The following is a 17,031-nucleotide window of genomic DNA, read 5'->3' as shown; positions in this document are numbered from 1 at the left end:
TTCTCTTCACACTGAAAATTTAAAGCAGGGGGATAGAGGCTGCTGACTGCTAACTTTCATTTATCTGTGGTTTCCAGTGAAGTTTTATGTGGATGTGTGCACACTTAGTGTTCTGCGTGATATGGGACGTGGAGAGCAACTGGCTCACAAAAACTTCCTAATCCTTAAGGCATCTGTGACATGTCACCTGGCGGGCTGAGCTCGCTCCTGGGGCAGACAAGGTTTAGTAAAGAAATCACTGGCTAAAAAGGAAAAGAGGGGAAGACAGGGCTGATCTCAGAATTGTCCGAGTTGGCTGTTTCCACCCTGCAGAGTGAGGGTGAGGCTGCGACCTGCAGAGGCTCACCTGAGTGAGCACTAGCGCAGCCCGCTCTAGCAGCCCTAGCAGTGACATGGCTTACGCTCTCACGCGTCTAGAAGACTTTGGTTTGGTTTGATTGGTTTTTTTTTTGTTGTTGTTTTGGGGTTTTTTTCCTTTGTTTTTGTTAAAAGGGGTACTGCTGTACAGGTCGTGTTGGTGTTTAGTATATGCAGACTTCTGTCCATATCTCAAATTGGATGGAAACTGGTTAAAAGTGTACTAGTGGGGAGGGAGCAGAGAGGTAATGGCATGACTGCATAACTTTGTTTCCTTAAGAAAGCAGTTTAGAAATAGTTCCTAAGATTAATATTTAACAGTTGCTGCATTTTACTCTAAAGTGAGTTAGTCTACTGCCTCCACCTAAATCGTGAACTAAATTACAAGCTTGGTGCTGCAGTCAACTAGTGGAGAGAATTAGTCACTAACATTAGTGTTTAACAGTTACTGCATTTGGCTCTAAAATGGGTTAATCTATTGCTTCAGCTGAAATTACCAAGTATATTACTAGCCAGGTGCTGCAGTCAACCACTGAAGCTGTAATAAGTGGAAATGAGCTGAGAGAGGGCAAACTGGGCTAGTACCGAGGGGTTTTTTGACCCTGTTTATTTTTCACTCTTTCACTTACTTGTAATTCCAATGGAAAGTGGAGAATCCCCATGGAGACCATAGCACTTGCTGTGGCAGAGTAGTAGTCTGTGGCTGAGCTTGAGCTATTTTCTCCATATATAGTAGCATTGCTATTTCATACGATGTTCACTGTATTTCTGTCTGTGCCAGTGCAGTGTGCATGCTGAGGGGGAAAAGCCAGAAAGGTATTTGCTTCTGTCTGTCTTGTGAGGGAAGGTTAGAGGAGCGACTGCAATAATTCATCTAGACTGTAGCACTAACCCTTTATTATATAAACCTACTATGTAATATTAGCCATTAATACTTCTAAACACTAAATCTGTCAGTATTGGCTTTGCTGCTCTGAAGGTGGTTGAAAGAAGGTATGAAGGGCTTGCATACTTTCATTTTCATCAGATTAGAAGTACTTCTCTTGAGCTTCAGTAATAATTAAATAGCTTTTTTAAAGTGCTCTCAAGAGGCAGAAAGTTAGTCTTCTGTGAATTTTCACTTTAGTAAATTATAGAGCTCTTTTTCTGTGTTACGATTACTTCAACTTGAATAAATTGAGGATTTCTTTTTAAGCCAAAGATCTCTCTTGAGCACAGAGATTAATTTTAAGGCTTTGATCATGTGGGTCAACTGATGCCTAAGACATCCCCCAACAGAAGTTATGTCCGTTTGCATTACTGTGTATCATGTCATGACTATAATGCTTTTGGATTTCTACACAAACCAAGGAACCTGCCTTTACCTACTGTAAATTCATGTGGTACCCACTCAGGTAATACTTCCTCGGTATATGTCATAGTCCTTTATTTTTCAGTCCTTTGCTACCAGGAGGATCACAAGGTGTCATTGAGCACCCAGAGATACCTGGCTGAATCAGCTAGGTGTGTCCATACCCTCATACTCCAATGGCAGATTGTAATCCAGACCGTGAGTTGTTTGTTCTAGGTCTTATTAAAGTTTCCAGCATGTTTCCTGCAGGACTCTTGGAAGAATCAGTCTGTGCTGATAAAAGGAGCTCAGCTGCTTGACTTGGTCCAAAGCCAGCACACTACCTCCCTCTGAGAGGGGAAGGGTAAAAGTAGCCATGAGATTTCAGCATACAAGTAGCAGATCTAGGTAGGAGCTTGAGCAGAACTTCTGTAATGTTGCCTTCATTGGAGAAAGCCATGAGAGGCAAGTTGCTATTTAGCTCTGATCAAGGTATACTTGAAAAGGAATGGATGCTACTTTTCTGTTGTGGTTTTGCCCACATGGTCTTTGTTTTCTCCCTGATTCTCCCTGTCTCTGTTACTCTGTAGGGGAACTGTTTAATTACTTATTTATTAGATGGTCTTACTTGCTGTAAGCTAACTCTGAATCTGTTGGTGTCTCCCCCCGAAGGGGAGAGAGTGTAACCTGGTGGGTGCCGCAAGCAGCACTGTTCACAGCTCAAGGCACACAGCCACCAGAGTTGTATTAGCTCTAGACAAGTCATCTCAAGGCCAAAACAAAACAAAAACTTAACAAAACAAAAAGCAAGTAGCTTTCCTTTCATTAATGGCGCATCCCCTCTGCTTGGGGCTGGGTCTTTAAGCTGAAAATTGTTCAAAACGGGCATCTCTGTAAAGAATGCTTGGAGCAAAATTAATTAGTTTTGTGAGGTTAGTAATGCACCTTGCTAGGGCTGAAAGTGAGATTATTTTTTGCAATAAAGCCAGGGCACTTCTTATCAGAATTGTCATTAATTGTTGGGAATAAGAGTGCGATTGAAGAATTGGTCGTGTCTAGTGACTCTCAGGAATGGCTGATTTGCCTCATCAGATGCAAAAGGATTTGAAGTGAAATCTAAACATCACCTGGCCAGTTCTTACGTGTCTTTCTAGTCTGAGGAATTTCCAAGCTGTTCTTTCATGTTGTTAAGCAGTAGATGGTTAAAAAATATCTAAGGGTATGCATGCAATATTCAGAAAAACTGATTCACTCTGACCGTGTTTGTGTTTGTTATTCCTTTGTGATAAAGATTGATGTTCTTTTTAAATTGCAGCACAGTTTGTGGAAGAGCTCTATTTCATATGAGTAGTGTTGTTTGTGTGTGATGATGCACTGAAAAATTAGCAAAAATTGAATCTTAACCTAATCTGAATTTTGGAGCTACTTCTCTGACACTTTAAATGCTTAAGTTTTGATGCTTTAAATGGCTAAAGCAAAGCACAAGTGAAAAGTCAGATCCTGTTAAGAAACTTTTGAATTCCTACAGTGGATACCTTCACAATACTGTGACTGTGACAAATTTGTGCTATCGCAGAAAGTGAGTTATAGATGAGCTCATCGAGGCAAAAACACTGCTAAGTATTTAGAGCAGTTCAGTAGGTTTCAACCAGCAGTGAGAATTTTGGCTAAAAAGTCCAAATAGCTTTACTTAAGGATTGTTGGTGCTTACTGTGAGTAGTGTCCCTGAAACATTTTTTCTGAAGTGAAGATGAGCTCCCACAAGGATATGGTCAAATTTCTAAGGCTGACTGCAGTTCAGCCTTTTTCTGGTATTCTGACTCCCTCTGAGAATAACTGGGCTGTTGCTGTTGTAGCTTCAGTGGAAACAGCATGGTTTGGTTTTTGTGGGGAGGGGTTATTTTTGTTTTTCTGAAGGACAAGTCTTTAAGACTCCTTCCCACCAAACCTTCTTTTGTGTCTCAGGGCATTTTTGCTGTCTCTGCACAGTCCAGAACTCCAAGTACCTTTCGTATTACACAGTAACCAGTTCCATTTCAAGGAGTATGATAATGATAAATTTGGCAATATTTAAAGGGCTTTCACTGGTGACTGCATTTCCCTTCATCCCCTCCAGCCTGCATGTGTGAAATCAAACACTTTTTTTTTTTTTCCCCCTTCATGGTAGACCTATCACAAGATTTTATCTTCTGTATCAAAGCAAGCGTGCCAAGTCTGCCAGCTGAGTTTGAGATGTGACTAACACAAACAGCTGGGCAGCTCATTCTGGGTTAGGGGGCTGGCCTTTGAGTTAGGGGGAGAACTGTATGACTAATAGACTTGGGAGAGGGGTGTGCCTTGGAAGAACTGAGTAATTTCTAATTTAAAGATTTTTAAGTCTTTTTTCTCATTTAAATGAAAAGAACTGAAGTAATAAGATGCAATAGTCTTGCTCTTTTTGTTGTTGCTGGCAGAAGTATTTACTACCTCTGATCTTAATTTTGAATACTGTTTTTTTTGAAATAGAATTTAAAAACACCTGGACCCTGTCAGAAATTCTGGGTTCTACTTCTAATGATGCCATTAGCTTAATAACCCTGGGCAAGTTATATGGTCCAAGATTTTCAATGCGGAAATTTAAGTTAAGCCATTAAGTGGTCTGATTACTACAGCATAAAACAGAAGGCCCTTCAACTTGCATACTCGCAATTTTTGCGTACTCAAATTCATAGACATCAATAGGTGATTTTGAATTTCTGATCTGACTCACACCACTGTAAATCACAACAATAGCTAGTGGATATCCTTCATTTAACATTTATTGTTCACGGATTATGTCTAGGTGCCTTAGAGTGGTAATGAAACTGAGTTGCATCTCAAAGTTCAGGAGCACGGAGAAGGAGTGGCGCTGGTGACATAAAAGTGTAAAACCTGAATGGAATAAATGCAGAGGGATTGGCAGTTGTACAGCATCTAGCAAAGCACGTTAGTACAATCTACCAATGCGTTGCTGAACAGAAATAGCTTTGAAAAGCCGTTTGTGTGTTTGTTTCCAAAATTAAATATGTCTGTGTTCTACTTAACATTGATAGGTACCGTTTTAAGTATTTGATGACTTACTGTGTGTTTCTTCTTCAGATACCGTCTTAGAAGCTCAACAGAAAAGAACTGGGAAAAAGGCTTCTCGGGAAGGAAAGTGAGGAAGTACAGAGAAACATCTCAGCGTTAGCAGGTATCGCTTCCCCTTCATTCTTAGCATCTTTCTCATAAGAGCTCCTCTGTGCTGTGTTTCTGTTACACTTCGCCATGCAGAAAGATCTCTGCATAGCAGTGTACGCTACACTAGTAAATTCTTTTTCCTCAGAATACTGAGCGAATGTGCCAGGTACTGTTAAACAGCAATAAACTGATGAGTTTCTGTTTTTCGCTCTGCTTTGGCATGAAGAAGACTACATTACGCTAGTGTTTCACGTAAATTAATGTAGCAGCATGACTGCCGTGGAAAATGACTATTTACACTGTTGTCTGTCAAAGGACAGGTAGGAAAAAGAAAATGTAGACCAACACTACTACACTATTCAGTTTTCCTCTCTAATCATTTAATGCTGCTCCCCTGTAATCATTGAAGAGATACAAATGTAGATGTCATTTCACTGTGTTCATTGATGGTAGTTAAAGTCAAGAAACAAATATTTAGTAAGGGTTTAATTACACCGGTTGATTATTAAAACATTTATGGGAAGAAATATTACAATTAATTACAGTTATTAATTATAGGGCTCAGTGCTTGTCTTTGAAAGCGCTGGCTGCAGAGATCCCCAGACCTTTGCTACCAGTCACTGGAGTCTCTGGGGGAAAGCACCATTTCTGTATTGCCCTTTGAGATCTTCTGCCACATTTTGCAACCCCCAAATTGGGGCCAGGGACCCACAGGGAAAGGAGAGAGAGAGGGGTGGGAAGCAGAAGGATCTGCCGCCAAGGAGAACCAAATGTCCAGGGTATGTCAGAGGTAATACACATCCAGCAAACTGAGATAGTTATTCCTGCCCTTGGAAGCCCTTGGAAAGCTTTAATGAGAAGCAGTAAGCCCACGAAGTAAATTGCTTTTCACTCTGTTTTTATAATGCACAAGACTTCAGTTTGGTAGTTTTTGTTTTGGATCTACAGCTCTTCCCTGGGGCTCCTCCATGCTGTCTTTCTGCTCATTCAGGACCTGCTTACAGGTCTTTGAGATGTCATCTTGTTTCTCAAGTTTTTAACTTTTTTTAAAAGAGTGTCGATTTGATTTCTTGGTCAATTGATGTTTTTAAGAGCAATCAAAGTTACACGTATTCTCAGACTTTGGGGGGAGGTTGAGCAGCAGATCAAAAAGTGTGTGTGTGTGTGTGTGTCTTCAGAGTCAGAATCTGCTGCTATCATGAGGATATCTCTCCTCTCTATGGAGGATGCTGCATGTGAATAGCATCTTCACATAAAAATAGTAGGGGTGCACCAGCCGCTGTACAGAGATATTTTTAATGCATACCTACGTATCCCTGTGGAAAAACCTGCACAGACACTAGCACAGCAGCCACCTGCGTGGAAAAATGAAAAGCTGTATAGGAAAGAGTGACACAAATTCCTCACTTAAAAGCTTGTTACAAGGCAAGTGCCTCAACCAGACACTTCTGCAGGGCTGAACAAATCTACAAGGAATGAGAAAGATAACTTCTCTAAGGCGATTCTGTTTCAAAGGCAAGGTTTTTATGTGTGCCTTTAAAGTCTGAGTCCTGTTCCTACTGAGTGGACAGGTGGGGAGTTCATTTGGTTTTCTACCTGTAACACATGAAGAGGTTTGATATGATCCTGAGCTAAGATTTAAGCTATGTTGCCAGTACTGTACCTGGGGAAAGTTCTCCTACCACAGGAGTAGAAGATACCTGGGAGTCTTGTGGAAGCACAGGAGGCTCATCACTGCCGGGCAGCCCTCAGCGGCAGGGTCAGCTGGTCTCACCTTCAACGCTGAGTGCAACGACGTGTTGCTGAAGCTCTCTGCAGGTCCTCACAGGGGTTTTGTATTTGTTTTCTGACAGCAGATGGCCATTTTTTGCCCCAAACTTTGGATTCACAACACTATGCTGCGGTCCCTACAAGCACGTAGGCACCAATGGCATTAAAAAAAAAGGCCGCTCCTATTGCATGTTATAGGAAATTAATTTTGACTGACAATTTTAAGAAGGTCTCATTAGCTTAATTAGGAGTTACATTGTAGGCCTTCTGTCATTGTTTTAATCACAATTTTTGTGCAGTTTAAATCTTCCTATTTTCCGTAGTCAGAAAACTTAAGATGTGGCAAAGAGACAGAACCAATTCTATATCAAGCACTTGCGTAATCCTAAAATATACCTCTCAGTAAGTATATAATGACAGTGTGCACTTTTAAATCAGTTCTTCCAGCAGAAACAAAGCTGGGGATTTGATAACTCTCACAGGCCAATTCCAAGTGAGTTGAGAGAGACAATTTGTCACAGTCAGGTGATCTTAAGACCTGCTGTCTTTATTTTTTTTAAACATGAAGTATAAAAATTCCATGCTGTAATTTTATGGAGATGTTCCCAACTCAATTCATAGGGATTTAAATGCAATAAAATAGCAATATATAATCGCTTTTGTGACAAAGTTTTTAAAGTCAACCTGCCTACACTGAGATAACTCCCAGTCCTTAGGAATTAGGGGAGGATGTAGACATAAGTGCAGAAAAATTTCTTCAGTTATTCCATACCTCTGTGCTCAAAATTCCCGATCCCTGTCCCTAGAAGATGAGCCCTGGGTTTCAACTGGGGCACGGGGGAGGATGGGGGTTGGATTAGAGATGATTTTTTGGCTCGCTATCAGTCCTTTTTTGCTCCCAGCCTCATTTGTATGCTTTGACAGACTGAGAGTGGTGTAGGGATACCAAGCATGGTGTGAGTGGGGTTTTAGCAGAGCTGATGAATGTGGTTATAATGCTCTTTGTGCCTGTTAGGCTGTGCATTGGAAGCACTCTGCAGGTGCAAAGCCAGTTATAAATAACTGAAGTGATAAATAAGTGCTTTCCCTGGAAAATAAAGCTTTTAGAGTAGATATTGTTTCAGCATAATTAACCTTTTATGTTTGATGATACAGACTGTGAAAATGGACAAACCGGATTAGGCTTAACCTGAAGTTTAGGCTCAAAAAGAATGAGGTTCCACTTTAAATCAGTGGCAACAAAATATGGCTTATTTCACGAGGTTTCGCACCAAAGAGTGGGGGGGATCATGCTAGTGTGTGGAAAGGGAGTGCTCTCCTGGGCGGTCGTGCCGGACGCTGCCAAGACGGACCCCCGCGGCCTGAAGGCCCGATGCCGGTGCGTGACATGCAGGAAACCTGTCCTGGCACGAGTGAAAGGGAGGCCCAGGAGCAGGTGTGGGCTCCCCCTCTCCGCGCCGTGTGAGGATGCTTTCGGTCTCGAGCCGCTTCCCCATGGCCACAGTGCAGACGAGTGTGTGCCCCCCTCGCCACCAGCACCCTGTCTAAGTTGCTCAGCTCTCCGAGCCTTTGTGGTGGTCCCAAACTCCTGTAGCTCCTGTCAAAGACCTTGAAATGAGTCACAGGACTGAAAACCCAAGCAGCGTGGGGGACAGGGGGACGTGCACAGAGCCCTCTATTTTTCTCCTTTTATTTTCATGGATAAAAGGAAAGTGTTGGTGTGCACTGTAGATGTGATTTGGACTGAACAGGAGAACAAAGTTTATTTAAATAAGATTTATTTTGCCTGCTGTTGATGTACTCAAGCTAATGTTTTGTCCTGAACTTTTAACTCTATTAGATAGTAGGAAAAGTGACTTCTCATGTCCCTGTAGTTGTTCAAGTCCATCCTTCTTGTTCTCAAGTGATCCAGGACACCCATATATCATAATCAATTAGGTGTCCGTTAAGGTGTAGCAGTTCTAGTAAATGTTGTTGTCTACAAGAGCTGGCTGATAGCCATGCTGTCTGATGCTTCGTAATACTCTTATTTCCTGCGAGTAACTATATATTCAAATATTACTAAGTGGTGGTTCTTTAACTGCAGTAGTTGGCATGAAGAACACTATTAGGCCCGAGCTGTGTTGCTTTGCCTGTTGCTTGTTATCACCTGATGATGATAGGGGGAATAGGTACAGAGCATTGGTGGGGGGATTTTGTTTTCTGGAATGATGTAGCATTGCCCTATAACCCTGTGCAATATCCAATGTGTGTCCAGAGCAAGTCACCTTTGTTATTTCCTTTGAGTAAGCGAATACTGGTTGAGTAAAACTTCCAGGGTTAATATTGTAGGAAAAACCTGCACAATTACAGTGCAGTGTGGCCAGATGCCATTTGTGTGACATAATGGTATTGAACTGATGACTCATGCTACCTGCAGCTACTTACAGCCGAAATGGAGAGCGATCCTAGTTTCTTTTTGTTATATAATGAGAAGAGGTGAGGCCCGCATCAGGTGTTGATTTTCCTCAAAAAAATCAGGAGCGCAGAAATCCAGCACCAGCTGATGAAGGACAAAATACTCAGTAATCTAAATAAAATACCTAACTGACTTTAAATTTGGTAATACTGAATAAGATAGTCTAGCATGGGTTTATTTGCCTTTTTCTTAAAAACAAGCAAACAAAAACTGTCTGCAGTATCTATAACAGCACAGCAGTGCCACTTGTATTTTTTGTTGCAGTGAGCAGTCTGTTTGTTATTTACAGTCTTTTTCAGTGGGCAAACTGCGTGTCCACTTTACTGCTTTTATATAGTCTCTGCTATTGCAACTTATGGGGAAAAAGAATTGCTATGGAAATCATAAATGGATAATTAGTGTCAACAATGGAGTGCAATTATACTTAGGAAATTAAGCTGTGTGAGGAAGTTCTTTGTTTTTAGGCGAAGGAATAGTTTCAACCAGAAAGGGCTACAAAATGTGGGTGCCAATCTTGATGTTAGTCATCCTTTTCTACCTCCAACAGCAACTGAGTCTAGCTGTAAAATTCAGATACAGGCTTTGAATTCTTGCCAAACTCACCCAGGTCTGCATTTGGAAATTATACTAGAGTCCATTTCAATGTTAAAATCTTGGCTACACAGGGAAAGGAATTTCTTGAATTAACCCATGCCAAGCCTTGGGTTTAATTCTTCTTTGGGAAACTATTTTCTCTTTTCTAAATTTATTATTTTGAAAGCTTTTTTAACCTTTTATTTCTCTGTGATTTTTAGACACAAAAATATTTCTACTAATATATTGAAATTCCAAGAGGAAATGGGAGAATGAGTACAAAAACAGGGAAAACAATCCAAAGCTTGCGTGAAGATTAGACTTGTTCATTTAAAAACAAAATGAAAAAACTATGTAGGTGTGTTGAATTATTTTGAGTTTACCTTCATTTTCTATTTGGGATTGGAAGCAGATCAAAATATTACAAAAAGGTCTTTTATGCAGCCTCACCAGAAAAGATGGAGACTTTTCTAAAGATGTGAATGATTATAAGTACTGTATTTATGTCAGTGCTTTGCCCATCAGTAGCTCTAGCTTGGAAGACTGTTGATATGTTCATTCTTCACCCATGTCACAGTGCTATTTCTACCTTCTTTGTGTTACAAAGTCTGAGTAATTTAACACCAAGATTTAACTTTTTTCATATGCTTTTTATTTTGCTTCACATATTTTCCTTTGAAGTTTATACATCCAGGTATAAGTCCTTTTCTTTTAGTGACTTAGGAAATCCTACGTTCAGAAAATTTTTATGGAAAGCAGTCGTGGTGGATGGTGGGCAGTCCTTCAGCATCTCTCGTGCCTCAACCTTTGTCACTGGAAAGAATTTTTGAAAAATGAATGGCTGTGTCAAGGGACAGCCAGCTGCCAAGTCCATATGTATTTTTGTTCTTGCCTATTAGCCTGCTGTTTATGGATAGTTTTTAAAAAGGCAGATCTTGAAAGTGGTCATGGCTTGTGGACAGGCAGTTTATCAGCTAACAAATAACATGGATGGATTTGATGGGGATTCAGAGATTGCTTTAGTCCATATCTAAGATTTCGACTAAGCATTTTTTCTTTTTCCCTGGAGCATCTCAATCCTATGGGTTGTTGGAGATGCTGTTGTGTGGGGAGTTTTGTTTTTGTTTTTTGGTTTGGTTTGGTTTCCTGCTTTGCTCTGGGATGTCCCACAGAAAAAAGTAACACCATCTGAGAGCTCGGGTCAGCGTGGCTTCCTCTGAATGCCACATTAGCTGAAGATACGAGTGGCATGAAGTTGTTGCATAAGTGTGCGCTGACCTGCACCCGCTTCTCAAAGCAGGGTTTTCTGGCTGCCAGCCAGTCTGGCCTTAGTTCTGCAGGGAGCTGGGAATCTCGGCTGCGGGAGTCTGGAGAGCATCTCCAGGGTGCAATGTGCTGCCGCGGAGGCTGCCGCTGCTGCGCTGCCTTTCCCCTCTGCTGCAGCCCTTGGGCTGAGCGATTTGTAGCGGGGGAATTTGTACAAGGAAAGAAATGACGAGCAGGGGCTGCTGCAGAATAGCAGAAAACCTGCACCGCTGCTTGTCCTTTTTCCTCTGCCCTGAAAAGGAGGGGGACAGCTTGAGAGTTTTGGCAATGGGAGGGGAGAAAATGATGTCTCAATTCAGATGGGAGGGCAAGGAACTTTTGTCTGCCAAATACCTGCAACTCCTTGAGATTTGATGCCTTCCCCTGAAGGATTGTATTAATGCCATTATCCAAGTCACTGATGGAAATATTAAAGAGAACTGGGTGCAGATGGGATTGTACCCAAAGACTTCTCAAGTAACACTCGGAGAGGAGTGTTTGAGCTGGTTGTGAGCTGCGTTCTCACGATGCCTCGGATAACGTCCCTCTGTCATTTACGAGAATGCCACGTGGGATCGCGTCGAAGAACATGGCGGGTCCTGCTGGCTGGTTACAACTAAAGCAGTAACTCCTCCCAGGAAAGAAATTAGATTGATTTGGTGTTACGTGGCCACTTATTTGTAATCACCTTACATCAGAGTGCAAGCACCTAAAACTACCAAGAGATACTCTGGAACAAAGTTGAGCTAGCAGCTCTCATTTTCCAAATCTTCCTCCCTCTTCCCCATCTCAGCCATGGTTTGGGGGGTTTTTATTTGTTTGTTTGTTTTGTGTTTCAGCAGGGAGGGAGTTAGGGCATCAAAGATGCAGAGAGTTTCATCTAATGTTTTACATAATTTACTGTGGCTTCAATCAGAACGATCAGGTGACCTGCACGCAGCTCACTCACCTAAATGTGCTTCAGCTGGCTCTTCCCACGCAGGTAGTAAAACAAGCTAGTCAGGCTCTGCCCTCCCACAGCTGAGGGTCTTTAGCACTGATCCAGCATAGCACACTGCATATCTCTAAATTTTTGGGACACTGAATTTGGAGGAGTTTTCTCCTACTGGAGATAACCATGTGGTTGAATGTGGCTCTCAAGCACAGCTGCCAGAGGCCTGCGATCACAGAAGGTGTTATGTTTAAAAACAAAAACCTTGCTTTAGCTATTGTACAGGCAGCTCTGCCCTAAGGGTGAATCACTCTTTTGTAAGGCCAGGCAAATTTTATACTAAAATTTCTAGGGAGGTACCTGAAAGTGTCCCTTTAATCTAGATCAGTGGCTTCAGAGGAGCCCTGCTATGAGATGTTGCCTGGGAATGTACCCTGCAGGCTGAAATGGATGCCGCTCTTTTTTTCTAAATATTTAGAGCAGAAATAATAAAGCTCTTTGATATAGCTCATGTTTTCTGAGTAGTATTAAATGTATTTTAAGCTGCAAAACTAAAAGATGAATAAGAGGGGTTTTAACTTCAGCTGAGTAGTTTGCTGAAAATGTCATGAAGTTTAAGAGGAAAACTCCTATATGAAATAATCGGTCAAGTTATGTAAAAGCTTGTTGCCTAGCAAATATGTAAGTAAACTTTCACTTATGACTACATTTTCCAGATGCCATTAGATGCAACAAAATGAACTTTATCTGCAAAATACAAAATAAAACCTCACAATGTAAGAAATGTAGTCTTCCTGTCATGGTACATGTTTATACATATTTCTTGGGAGCAATGGGTATAGCAAAAATTCATTCATTTGTAACCTTGCTATCAATTGCTAGCATTCTGTTGATTCACTTTAGTAAATACTACTTAAATATGTCTTCTGAACTAACGTCTTAAAGTGGAAATAGAGGTCACTCCTTCATTGTTGATCATCTGCTCAGTTGATTTCAAGGGTGCTCCTTTTGAATGGTACTGGACCAGATCTTTACAGGAGCCGCTTACTGCACTTAAAGGTTTAAGCACAGAGATCGTTTGGAAAAGTAAAGATATCTTGCAGTTGAATGCTTTTGAAATGCCACTTTCATAGCCTTAGATCTCTCTTACCTTTTGATGGCTCTACAAATGTGGGGCCTTGAATGCTACCACTTTGTTAGCTGGTGAAAGTCCATCCTGTGGTTCTGAGATATGAAAAATGGTTTAGTTTTTTGTTCAACTCAATCATTTTTCCCTAAGTAAATATTTACTTTTTAGCAGGGCTGAAGATACTCACCTTCCTCATGATCCACCTTAAGGAATAGGGGAAGCCTTAAATGCGCTTGAACTTTTTTCTTTTAATGTGTTCTCAAAGACAGCTTATAAAAGATCCTCTCTAGCTGAGTGTTAGTGATGATGCAGAAGTCCCAGTGAGAGATGTCACTTTTCTCAGCGTCACTGCTTAGAGGAGAGCCATGTTGCAGGAGATCCCGTTCTGTACCGCCCTTAGTTTGCATCTGTGCAGCAGCAGTGCTGGGTCAGTTTCAGTATCTTTATGGTACGAGAAGTTTAAGTTTTTAAAGATAACTTCTCTTTTTCTGTCCAGAGGTTTGTCTTCAGGACACAAACTTTGCCTTAGGAGAATAAAGGCATGAAGCTACATTTTAAAAGGGGGCAGGGGGAAGAGTGCTGCTGTGGAGCTGTGCCTCTGTCAGAGAGCTGCTCTCCTTTCTTGAAGTGCAATGAAAATGCTAAAGGATGCAAACTGTGTTCAGGGTCATGAGGTAAAAAATTCACATAAAGAAAGGTGAATCTAAACCCCAGTTTCACCCTAGATGTTACTTTCAGCTATCTTTGAACAAAATAAAAACGTGAATAAAAACGTGAATAGTAAGAAATACTCGGCTCAGTGAACTTGCACTCAGTGTATATACTAGCGTGAATGTAATGTGGTTTTCATTCCATTATGATGAAATACTACTATAGTTCTCAGTCAGCAGGCAAGTGTATACATTTAAGGTAATGTTGCATTATCCATTAATAGGAATTAAATTTCACATTATCTCTTCGAACAGTTAGTGTACAGCCCTTCTAGAATAAACCTTTCAATCTTGCAGCATAGTATAAAGATGTACTGTTTGTATATGCAGTTTTGCATCACATTTTACTCAGTTTCAAGAGTTGCTGGAGAATGCTTAACAGCTAAGCAACAGAGATTTCCCTAGCTGATAACATGGAGGCTAAATAGTCCTAAATAGGAGTCTCAACACTTAGCTTTATACAGTTAAGTTTATGCTACAATCTAAAGTTTTTCCTGTGTTCATAGTAGAAATCTTTGTGTGCTCTAGAAATGTCTTTTCCATGCAGAAACATTTAGAAATAACTGTTCAAAAAGCATTTGAAAAATATATGAAAATTGTTAGTGCTCTTCTTTGAAAGCTTTTTTGTAGTGTTTTAAGAACAAAGCACTTTGCTCTGCCCCCATAGCAGTTCTTCCTTCTGGCCACAGATAGGACTTCAGGCTGACAGATGGGGGAGCCGGCCTGAGAGTTGGAGTTGCAAGTAGACTACTGTAAGTGAAAAATACAATGATATGTGATAAGCTTTTGCTTAAGTGGACCGCTTCTGTCCCATGTTAAGTGTATAATGATGCTGGCTTGACAATTAGGCATGCAGTTTGAAACGAAGCTGATTTCAAAGCTCCTGCAAAGTGCCGAGTCCCACTGGAATTTCCGGGAAGCATGTAGCTCTTGGGCATGTTAGTGCCCCTCAGTCCTTCTTGCTCCAGAGTGCAAATAATTTACTGCAGAACTGGAAAGTGGGCCTGCTGCTTCTCTCAAAACGTGCTGGCAGTGAGGGCCAGAGCTGTGGTTTCCCCCTGTTCTCTGGCTAGTGGAAGGATTTGTCGCAAGAGGCGACACCGCTGCCGGGGCTGTGCTCAGGTGAGGATTGACGACCCGCCGGGGTGACGCGGGGCTAGCAGGATAGCCAAGGGCGAGAGGTAAGGGCGTGCTCTGGCCCTGAGCGAGGGGACCAGCCTGTCTTCTAATATGTAGTTAGTGGATAGCAAGTAGCTTTTTTTAATAAAATGTTGATTCCAATCCTGAATTCTTAATACTTTAATTCCCTATGACTAAAGATTTCCAGTTTCTTAGAATATTAAAAGTTCATGCTTTCACTTTGTTTTTTGACTCTGCCCTTGCGATTGGTGCTAGGTAGTTTACTCCATTAAGCTGAAAAAAACCCAGCTGGATAATTTTGTTGCCTTAATGTCAAGACTAGCATGTTTTTTGTAATCATCTCTGGCTACTCCATTTCTTGCACTGATCAAAGTACAACAGCAGTTGACTTAGTTCAGTGGTCAAATACATGCTAATAAGAAAAATAATGACAAATATGTGTGTAGGTATAAAGTGAAAGAAATTGGGAACATTCATCTTAAAGTTGGTAATAGTTTGTAAAATCAGAGGTCTTTTCAGACTGAAGATCCATTATTATTATTAAACAATAATACAACCAGAAAGATTAAGGTATATATACTTGGCCTTCAATGTGTAGCAAGGAGAGGCTGGTGACCTTGAGAGCTCCTGAAAGGTGGTCTTTGAATTTTGCCTCTGAATAGGGCCATTTCCTCTCTCTGCTGCAGGAAGGTGGAGTTACTGTCAGTGTTTGTGCATCTCTTCCATGGTGAAGATGCTATGCAGCTGCAATACTTAAGCAAAATTTATAATCCCTGCCTTTCACACTTCAGTGACTTGAATTTAATCTTAAAATTTAGCAACTCTTTAGAGAACAATTGAATTTTTTCATAAGATTCATTTGCTAAAACACCAACATTTGCGCAGGATACAGTTTAAAAACAATTCCTTCAGGAAACTTTTTTAGTCCGACTGTTTTTCAAATCATTTTAAGGTTGTGCACTTAAGAATTATTTCCCGTATGACCTAGCAGAATGCAGCTTCCCAAAGGAGAGTTGCGGGACTCGCTCAGCCCTACCTAGTCTCAGATGCGGCTGCACTAACCTGCCAGCCTTTCCATGTTTTCTTGCACATTCATTGTTACCATTATCCCAGACAGATGAAATCCTGGTCTAACTGGGAGCAGCTGCAGAGCTTCCCAGTCACATAAAATGATGCAGCAACATGCTGCCCCGGCTGGGAGAGGTGGAAGTTATTCGTCTACATGCACGGAATATATCCGAGCCGAGTCTGAAGCTCAGGGTGGGTATTTGAATATATGCATGGAGAAACGCGTGTTATCTCTGCTTGTCTGTCCTCTGGAGTCTGGGAGGCAGTCAAATATGGGTTTCATCAACAGGGGATATGGGTGACTTGCTCTTCTGTTACCTGCTACCAACTAGTTAGTTTCTTGATTTAGCAGTTGCCTTGACTCACTGTGTTTGGAGCTGCTTTGCAACTATTCTTCACCTCCTCTAAGTAGGTGTGTTTAATGAGGCTTAAGTAAATTTAGCTGCAACATGTAATGGAAAAGTCAGTACTCTTCCCTTTGCTTAAAACTAGTTGCGCACATGATAGCGATGCCCATTTGGTTTATGTGGAGGGTTTCCATGGCTATTACCTCTCAGGTTATTCACATCTTTTTACAGTCAGTGTGGGAAAAAAACAGTAAATGCTTCTCATAGAGAGATCTGATGGGATGTTTTATACTGAGACTTTGGTCTGTGAGTGCAAAGCAGTGGTAAGAATCAAGGGGCCAAAATAATGACCCCTTAATAACATTTCTGACTAATAGGAACAGAGGTCTGAAAAGATTGCCCTTGCTTCGCAGTTTCTGTGTCGTCTTGTTAGTGATCAAATCAGACTATCAATATTTGGTGCTCTCAGGTTTCCAGAGATAATAACATTTAACAACTTTTATTTATGTAAGTCTCAGGAAAACGTCATTGTATTTGAGTAATTTTTTTCTCCTACTTGCCTGAGACCAATCAGGAAGACTGAGCTGTGCTTTCTTTCTTTCCCTTTGTAATTTATTTTCTCTATTTTTATCTTTTCCGACCAGTTTCAATTAATTTTTCTCTTGGCTACAGAATACTGAAGAGCTTTTAGTGAAAAATCTGAAAGTCAAAACAG

At 41.1% G+C, this 17,031-nt stretch overlaps 1 long non-coding RNA gene across 1 annotated transcript in view; it reads left to right on the top strand.

Annotated features, from left to right (window-relative positions):
* The window catches only part of LOC135328799 (uncharacterized), a 142,894-nt gene that overhangs the window by 101,936 nt on the left and 23,927 nt on the right, over positions 1–17,031 (top strand). The window contains exon 5 of the long non-coding RNA XR_010389837.1: positions 4,805–4,898. This is a non-coding gene — a long non-coding RNA (uncharacterized LOC135328799). The remainder of the gene's footprint in view (positions 1–4,804; positions 4,899–17,031) is intronic.

Source organism: Dromaius novaehollandiae, chromosome 6, assembly GCF_036370855.1.
Source record: "Dromaius novaehollandiae isolate bDroNov1 chromosome 6, bDroNov1.hap1, whole genome shotgun sequence".
Lineage (NCBI taxonomy): Eukaryota > Metazoa > Chordata > Aves > Casuariiformes > Dromaiidae > Dromaius > Dromaius novaehollandiae.
The sequence above is the reverse complement of the archived record's forward strand: the minus strand, read 5'-3'. Positions and strand labels throughout refer to the sequence as shown.